Source organism: Oncorhynchus mykiss, chromosome 30 (assembly GCF_057628025.1).
Source record: "Oncorhynchus mykiss isolate SJ-2025 chromosome 30, ASM5762802v1, whole genome shotgun sequence".
NCBI lineage: Eukaryota > Metazoa > Chordata > Actinopteri > Salmoniformes > Salmonidae > Oncorhynchus > Oncorhynchus mykiss.
The window spans coordinates 3,295,001-3,304,205 of record NC_143051.1 but is presented as its reverse complement, the minus strand read 5'-3'; positions in this window follow the sequence as shown (position 1 = coordinate 3,304,205).

Genomic DNA, 9,205 nt, shown 5'->3' with positions numbered 1-9,205 from the left:
GCCCACAGCAGACAGGAGCCAGACAGGCAACAGCAGGGTTATGTCTATTATATTGGTCCACAGCAGACAGGAGCCAGACAGGCACAGCAGGGTTATGTCGATTATATTGGCCCACAGCAGACAGGAGCCGGACAGGCAACAGCAGGGTTATGTCTATTATATTGGCCCACAGCAGACAGGAGCCAGACAGGCAACAGCAGGGTTATGTCTATTATATTGGCCCACAGCAGACAGGAGCCAGACAGGCAACAGCAGGGTTATGTCTATTATATTGGCCCACAGCAGACAGGAGCCGGACAGGCAACAGCAGGGTTATGTCTATTATATTGGCCCACAGCAGACAGGAGCCGGACAGGCAACAGCAGGGTTATTTCAGCATGTAACTCTCATCCTCTTCAGCTGTCATCTCCTCTCTCCTGACTGCCTCTCACACACACACACACACACAGACAGACAGACAGACAGACAGACAGACAGACAGACAGACAGACAGACAGACAGACAGACAGACAGACAGACAGACAGACAGACAGACAGACAGACAGACAGACAGACAGAGAAAGTGGAGAGAGGCATGAGAAAAAAACAGAAGAGATAGGGGAGAAGGTAGATAGCAAGGGGGGAGTTGGTGGGGAGGAAAGGGAGGAAATGAAAAGGCATAAATATAAATATATTAAAAATAGTTTAATTTGTTAAAAGGGAGATGGGCTTATTGTGAAAGTAGGCGTATGCTGCAAGTCACAACTTCACAGGAGTTCAAAATGTGTTTTTTTGGCAGAAATGCAAAATCTTGAACATGTGAACTTTCATTTGCCTTAATAACAAACGTGTATGCTATCTGTAAATCCGAATAAAATTGTTAAATTGCGAGTCTAGTCGTTAGGGCTAGGCATCCCACTAGCGGGACAATGTCCGGTGAAACTGGAGGGCTCGCAATTCAAATACAGTGGGGCAAAAAAGTATGTAGTTAGCCACCAGTCGTGCAAGTTCTCCCACTTAAAAAGATGAGAGAGGCCTGTAATCATCATAGGTACACTTCAACTATGACAGACAGAATGAGGGTAAAAAATCCAGAAAATCACATTGTAGGATTTTTTATGAATTTATTTGCAAATTATGGTGGAAAATAAAACAGTCAAAAGTGAGTTTACAAGTTCATCAACTTTCAAAGAAGAATTACTTTCCCACTGTTCCTCAAAAAACGCAGTATAATATACCATGTTCTAGCTCTGAACCTCTACTTTTATCCAATGTCAAAAACACAATGGGTATAAGCTCCAGGCTGTATGGAGTCAAAGGGAGATGGGTCCAGGCTGTATGGAGTCAAAGGGAGATGGGTCCAGGCTGTATGGAGTCAAAGGGAGATGGGAATAAGGTCCAGGCTGTACGGAGTCAAAGGGAGATGGGTCCAGGCTGTATGGAGTCAAAGGGAGATGGGTCCAGGCTGTATGGAGTCAAAGGGAGATGGGAATAAGGTCCAGGCTGTACGGAGTCAAAGGGAGATGGGTATAAGGTCCAGGCTGTATGGAGTCAAAGGGAGATGGGTATAAGGTCCAGGCTGTACGGAGTCAAAGGGAGATGGGTATAAGGTCCAGGCTGTACGGAGTCAAAGGGAGATGGGTATAAGGTCCAGGCTGTACGGAGTCAAAGGGAGATGGGTCCAGGCTGTACGGAGTCAAAGGGAGATGGGAATAAGGTCCAGGCTGTACGGAGTCAAAGGGAGATGGGTATAAGGTCCAGGCTGTACGGAGTCAAAGGGAGATGGGTATAAGGTCCAGGCTGTATGGAGTCAAAGGGAGATGGGTATAAGGTCCAGGCTGTATGGAGTCAAAGGGAGATGGGTATAAGGTCCAGGCTGTATGGAGTCAAAGGGAGATGGGTATAAGGTCCAGGCTGTATGGAGTCAAAGGATCTCTCAGGATTCAAAAGGATGACATTTTAAAGACAGAGATATTACACTCTGTCCAAGTGTGATTCTGTGGGAATGTGAGAAAGCGGGAAAGGGAAATATTTCATACAGATGTGAACTGCAAGCACCTTGCACTGAATTGATCCGCATTCACATTCAAGTCTATTTTATCATTTTTTTGGGGGGGGGGGGGGGACTCTACCACTTCTCTAAAAACACTAAATTCCCCTGTGCCGGAGCACGTATTGGTCAAGCTGCCTACAAAACTCAGAAGATAACAGAACCAAAGAGTGGAACAGCATTGAACATTCTAATTCTGTGCGACAATTCCAACAGTCTTGGTGTTATTCTAACCCATAAGGAGGGTGCCTTGCTATGCTGTCTCCATACCACAGGCACTGTAGAGCAGATGGACAATATGGTGGACCAGGGTATGTCCAGGAGGTTGGGGGGAGGCTGGCAGTGAACTCTTGACAGTGCAGGTCTGGAGGGTGCTGAGGGCTTGGCAGTGCAGGTCTGGAGAGTAGTGAGGGCTTGGCAGTGCAGGTCTGGAGAGTAGTGAAGGCTTGGCAGTGCAGGTCTGGAGGGTGCTGAGGGCTTGGCAGTGCAGGTCTGGAGAGTAGTGAGGGCTTGGCAGTGCAGGTCTGGAGGGTGCTGAGGGCTTGGCAGTGCAGGTCTGGAGAGTAGTGAGGGCTTGGCAGTGCAGGTCTGGAGAGTAGTGAGAGCTTGGCAGTGCAGGTCTGGAGAGTAGTGAGGGCTTGGCAGTGCAGGTCTGGAGTTTGCTGAGGGCTTGGCAGTGCAGGTCTGGAGGGTAGTGAGAGCTTGATACAAGGGGAGTGGAGACAGTATTTACTACTGGTCAGTATGTGCTGTACTGCCCCCAGGCCAGAATCACAACCATTGTGTCTGGTTGGCAAAAGAAACAGAAAGATGGATGGTGGGAGAGAGAAAAGAGAGAGACAAAACATGCTTAAAAATAACTTCAATTTTAGAAAATCTTTCTGTATAGTTCCCTTTCTTCTCTCTCTCTCATTCTCTCTCTTGCTCTCTTTTTTTCCTCATCCTTTATTTTTCTGTTCTAGCTCTCCACTCTCTAATCTGTCTTCAGGCCCCGCCCTCCTCCTCTCCCTCCCCGGTATGACTTGACAAGACCTCAGATGTGTCATTCTTGAGTCAGGCATGGAGAAGAGGAGGGAAGACAGGAGAGGAGAGGAGAGGAGAGGAGAGGAGAGGAGAGGAGAGGAGAGGAGAGGAGAGGAGAGGAGAGGAGAGGAGAGGAGCAGTGACACCGCTTGGGGCCAGAGTGCCAACTGTTCATAGAGGAAGAAACAATATGAAAACTCTGAACAGCCTTCCCTCCTTCCCTTCTTTCCTTCCATCCCTCCTTCCCTCCGTCCCTTCTTTCCTTCCATCCCTCCTTCCTCCTTCCCTCCTTTCCTTCCATCACTCCTTCCCTTTGTTCCTTCAATCCCTCCTTCCTCCTTCCCTTCTTTCCTTCAATCCCTCCTTCCCTTCTTTCCTTCCCATTCCTCCTTCCCTTCTTTCCTTCAATCCCTCCTTCCCTTCTTCAACCCCTCCTTCCTCCTTCCCTTCTTTCCTTCAATCCCTCCTTCCCTTCTTTCCTTCCCATTCCTCCTTACCTCCTTTTCTTCCATCCCTCCTTCCCTTCTTTCCTTCAATCCCTCCTTCCTCCTTCCCTTCTTTCCTTCAATCCCTGCATCCCTCCTTCCCTTCTTTCCTTCAATCCTCCCTTCCCTTCTTTCCTTCCCATTCCTCCTTCCCTCCTTTCCTTCCATCCCGCCTTCCCTTCTTTCCTTCAATCCCTCCTTCCTCCTTCCCTTCTTTCCTTCTATCCCTCCTTCCCTTCTTTCCTTCAATCCCTCCTTCCTCCTTCCCTTCTTTCCTTCAGTCCCTGCATCCCTCCTTCCCTTCTTTCCTTCAATCCCTCCTTCCATTCTTTCCTTCAATCCCTCCTTCCTCCTTCCCTTTTTTCCATCAATCCCTCCTTCCCTTCTTTCCTTCCCATTCCTCCTTCCTTCTTTCCTTCAATCCCTTCATCCCTCCTTCCCTACTTTCCTTCAATCCCTCCTTCCCTTCTTTCCTTCAATCCCTCTTTCCTCCTTCCTTTCTTTCCTTCAATCCCTCCTTCCCTTCTTTCCTTCCCATTCCTCCTTCCCTTCTTGCTTTCAATCCCTCCTTCCTCCTTCCCTTCTTTCCTTCAATCCCTCCTTCCCTTCTTTCCTTCCCATTCCTCCTTCCCTTCTTTCCTTCCATTCCTCCTTCCCTTCTTTCCTTCAATCCCCCCTTCCCTTCTTTCCTTCCCATTCCTCCTTCCCTCCTTTCCTTCCATCCCTCCTTCCCTTCTTCCTTCAATCACTCCTTCTTCCTTCCCTTCTTTCCTTCAATTCCTCCTTCCCCATCTTTCCTTTCCCATTCCTCCTTCCTTCCTTCCCTTCTTTCCTTCAATCCCTCCTTCCCTTCTTTCCTTCCCATTCTTCAATCCCTTCTTCCCTTCAATCCCTGCATCCCTCTTTCCCTTCTTTCCTTCAATCCCTCCTTCCTCCTTCCTTTCTTTCCTGCAATCCCTCCTTCCCTTCTTCCTTCCATTCCTCCTCCCCTTCTTTCCTTCAATCCCTCCTTCCTCCTTCCCTTCTTTCCTTCAATACCTCCTTCCCTTCTTCCTTCCCATTCCTCCTTCCCTTCTTTCCTTCCATTCCTCCTTCCCTTCTTTCCTTCAATCCCCCCTTCCCTTCTTTCCTTCCCATTCCTCCTTCCCTCCTTTCCTTCCATCCTTCCTTCCCTTCTTTCCTTCAATCCCTCCTTCCTCCTTCCCTTCTTTCCTTCAATCACTCCTTCCCTTTTTTCCTTCCCATTCCTCCTTCCCTTCTTTCCTTCAATCCCTGCATCCCTCCGTCCCTTCTTTCCTTCAATCCCTCCTTCCCTTCTTTCCTTCAATCCCTCCTTCCCTTCTTTCCTTCCATTCCTCCTTCCCTTCTTTCCTTCAGTCCCTCCTTCCCTTCTTTCCTTCCCATTCCTCCTTCCCTTCTTTCCTTCAATCCCTCCTTCCCTTCTTTCCTTCCCATTCCTTCTTCCCTTCTTTCCTTCAATCCCTGCATTCCTCCTTCCCTTCTATCCTTCAATCCCTGCATTCCTCCTTCCCTTCTTTCCTTCAATCCCTGCATTCCTCCTTCAGTCTATCCTTCAATCCCTTCAAATTCCTCCTTCCCTTCTTTCCTTCCCTTCCCATTCCTCCTTCCCATTCGCTCCTTCCCAGTCCTCCTTCCCATTCCTCCTTCCCTTCTATCCTTCAATCCCTTCCCCATTCCTCCTTCCCTATCCTCCTTCCCTTCTATCCTTCAATCCCTTTCCCATTCCTTCTTCCCTTCTATCCTTCAATCCCTTCCCATTTCTCCTTCCCTTCTTTCCTTCCCTTCCCATTCCTCCGTCCCATTCCTCCTTCCCATTCCTCCTTCCCATTCCTCCTTCCCTTCTATCCTTCAATCCCTTCCCATTCCTCCTTCCCTATCCTCCATCCCTTCTATCCTTCATCCCTTCCCATTCCTCCTTCCCTTCTATCCTTCAATCCCTTTCCATTTCTCCTTCCCTTCTTTCCTTCCCTTCCCATTCCTCCTTCCCTTCCCATTCCTCCTTCCCTTCCCATTCCTCCTTCCCTTCACATTCCTCCTTCCCTTCCCATTCCTCCTTCCCTTCCCATTCCTCCTTCCCTTCCCATTCCTCCTTCCCTTCCCATTCCTCCTTCCCATTCCGCCTTCCCATTCCTCCTTCCCTTCACATCCTCCTTCCCTTCTTTCCTCCTTCCCTTCCCATTCCTCCTTCCCTTCCCATTCCTCCTTCACATTCCTCCTTCCCTTCCCATTCCTCCTTCCCTTCCCATTCCTCCTTCCCTTCCATTCCTCCTTCCCTTTCCATTCCTCCTTCCATTTCCATCCCTCCTTCCCATTTCTCCTTCCCCTTCCATTCCTCCTTCCCTTTCCATCCCTCCTTCCCATTCCTCCTTCCCTTCTATCCTTCAATCCCTGCATTCCTCCTTCCCTTCTTTCCCTTCAATCCCTGCATTCCTCCTTCAGTTCTTTCCTGCAATCCCTTCAAATTCCTCTTTCCCTTCTTTCCATCCCTTCCCATTCTTCCTTCCCATTCCTCCTTCCCATTCCTCCTTCCCATTCCTCCTTCCCTTCTATCCTTCAATCCCTTCCCATTCCTCCTTCCCTATCCTCCTTCCCTTCTATCCTTCAATCCCTTCCCATTCCTCCTTCCCATTCCTCCTTCAGTTCTATCCTTCAATCCCTTCAAATTCCTCTTTCCCTTCTTTCCATCCCTTCCCATTCTTCCTTCCCATTCCTCCTTCCCATTCCTCCTTCCCATTCCTCCTTCCCTTCTATCCTTCAATCCCTTCCCATTCCTCCTTCCCTATCCTCCTTCCCTTCTATCCTTCAATCCCTTCCCATTCCGCCTTCCCATTCCTCCTTCCCTTCACATTCCTCCTTCCCTTCTTTCCTCCTTCCCTTCCCATTCCTCCTTCCCTTCCCATTCCTCCTTCACATTCCTCCTTCCCTTCCCATTCCTCCTTCCCTTCCCATTCCTCCTTCCCTTCCCATTCCTCCTTCCCTTCCCATTCCGCCTTCCCATTCCTCCTTCCCTTCTTCCCTTCCCATTCCTCCTTCCCTTCCCATTCCTCCTTCCCTTCCCATTCCTCCTTCCCATTCCTCCTTCCCTTCCCATTCCTCCTTCCCTTCCCTCCTTCCCTTCCATCCCTCCTTCCCATTCCTCCTTCCCTTCCATTCCTCCTTCCCTTCCCATTCCTCCTTCCCTTCCATTCCTCCTTCCCTTTCTATTCCTCCTTTCCATTCCTCCTTCCCTTTCCATTCCTCCTTCCCTTTCCATCCCTCCTTCCCATTCCTCCTTCCCTTTCCATCCCTCCTTCCCTTCCATCCGTCCTTCCCTTTCCATTCCTCCTTCCCTTTCCATTACTCCTTCCCATTCCTCCTTCCCTTTCCATCCTTCCTTCTTTTCCATTCCTCCTTCCCTTTCCATTCCTCCTTCCCTTTCCATCCCTCCTTCCCTTTCCATTCCTCCTTCCCTTTCCATCCCTCCTTCCCATTCCTCCTTCCCTTTCATTCCTCCTTCCCTTTCCATCCCTCCTTCTTTTCCATTCCTCCTTCCCTTTCCATTCCTCCTTCCCCTTCCATCCCTCCTTCCCTTTCCATTCCTCCTTCCCTTTCCATTCCTCCTTCCCTTTCCATCCCTCCTTTCCATTCCTCCTCACCTTTCCATCCCTCCTTCCCTTCCATTCCTCCTTCCCTTTCCATTCCCCCTTCCCTTTCCATTCCTCCTTCCCTTTCCATCCCTCCTTCCCATTCCTCCTTCCCTTTCGATCCCTCCTTCCCATTCCTCCTTCCCTTTCCATCCCTCCTTCCCTTTCCATCCCTCCTTCCCTTTCCATCCCTCCTTCCCTTCCATTCCTCCTTCCCTTCCTTCGCTCCTTATCCCTCCTTCCCTTTATTCCCTCATCCCTCCTTCCCTTTATTCCCTCATCCCTCCTTCCCTTCGCTCCCTCCATCCCTCCTTTCCTTCACTCCCTCATCACTCCCTCCTTCGCTTCCGTCCATTCCTTTGCTCCCTCCCTCAAAGTAGTGCACTATATAGGGAATAGAGTGCCATAGGGCTCTGGTCTAAAGTAGTGCACTATATATAGGGAATAGGGTTCCATTTTGGATGTAAACTTTGTTCCTGTTCCTTTACAGTCTCAACATCAACAGTGAAAATGCACCTCTGGGATGCTGGCCTTCTAGGCAGAGTTGTTCAAAGAAAAAGCCATATCTCAGACTGGCCAGTAAAAAGAACATATTAAGTTGGGCAAAACAAAACAACACTGGACAGAGGAACTCTGCCTAGACGGACAGCATCCCGGAGTCGCCTCTTCACTGTTGACGTTGAGACTGGTGTTTTGCGGGAACAATTTAATGAAGCTACCAGTTGAGGACTTTTGAGGCGTCTAGTTCTCAAACTCGACACTCTAATGTACTTGCCGTCTTGCTCAGTTGCGCAACGGGGCCTCCCACTCCTCTTTCTATTCTGGTTAGAGCCAGTTTGCGCTGTTCTGTGAAGCGAGTAGTACACAGCGTTGTACGAGATCTTCAGTTTCTTGGCAATTTCTCGAATGGAATAGCCTTCATTTCTCAGAACAAGAATAGACTGACGAGTTTCAGAAGAAAGGTATTTGTTCCTGGCCATTTTTGGCCTGTAATCAAACCCACAAACTCTGATGCTCCAGATACTCAACTAGTCTAAAGAAGGCCAGTTTTATTGCTTCTTTAATCACATCAACAGTTTTCAGCTGTGCGAACTTAATTGCAAAAGGGTTTTCTAAGGATCAACTAGCCTTTTAAAATGATAAACTTGGATTAGCTAACACAACGTGCCATTGGAACAGAGGAGTGATGGTTGCTGATAATGGGCCTCTGTACACCTATGTAGATATTCCATTTAAAAAATCTGCCATTTCCAGCTACAACAGTCATTTACAACATTAACAATGTCTACACTTTATTTGTGATCAATTTTAAGCTATTTCAATGTTCAAGAAATGTGTTTTTCTTTCAGAAACAAGGACATTTCTAAGTCACCCCAAACTGTTGAATGGTAGCGTATATACAGCATATATATTTCCTGAGCTTTCTTATATCGCCTAGATATAGGACAGACACTTCAAAAACGTTTTTTTTATTTTTTCATTTTTGGACTTTTCTTGTCATGTATGAATGTGTTATTCAATGCGTCTCTGTAGGCTATAGTAGTGAAGGCAAAATCCAATATTTTATCAAATCATTTTCTACATATCTTTTTGTTATCTAAAGGGGTCATTCTAAATCAGATAACTAAAAGATCCATATTACGACCATGTTAAAACAGTTCCATACGTACGGAGCTCATTACGTTGATAAATGAGGTTGTTGGGTGTCCTCCTGGCAGTGATTTATGTCACGGGTGACCCGAGTCACCGCCACGCATGAAGGTATGTAGAGAGGGATGGATGGAGGAGAGAGGGATGGAGAGAGGAGAGAGGGATGGACAGAGGAGAGAGGGATGGACAGAGGAGAGAGGGATGGACAGAGGAGAGAGGGGCATGAAGGCCGGTATGGAGAGAGGGATGGATAGAGGGGAGAGGGATGGACAGAGGAGAGAGGGATGGACAGAGGAGAGAGGGATGGACAGAGGAGAGAGGGATGGACAGAGGAGAGAGGGATGGAGAGAGGAGAGAGGGATGGACAGAGGAGA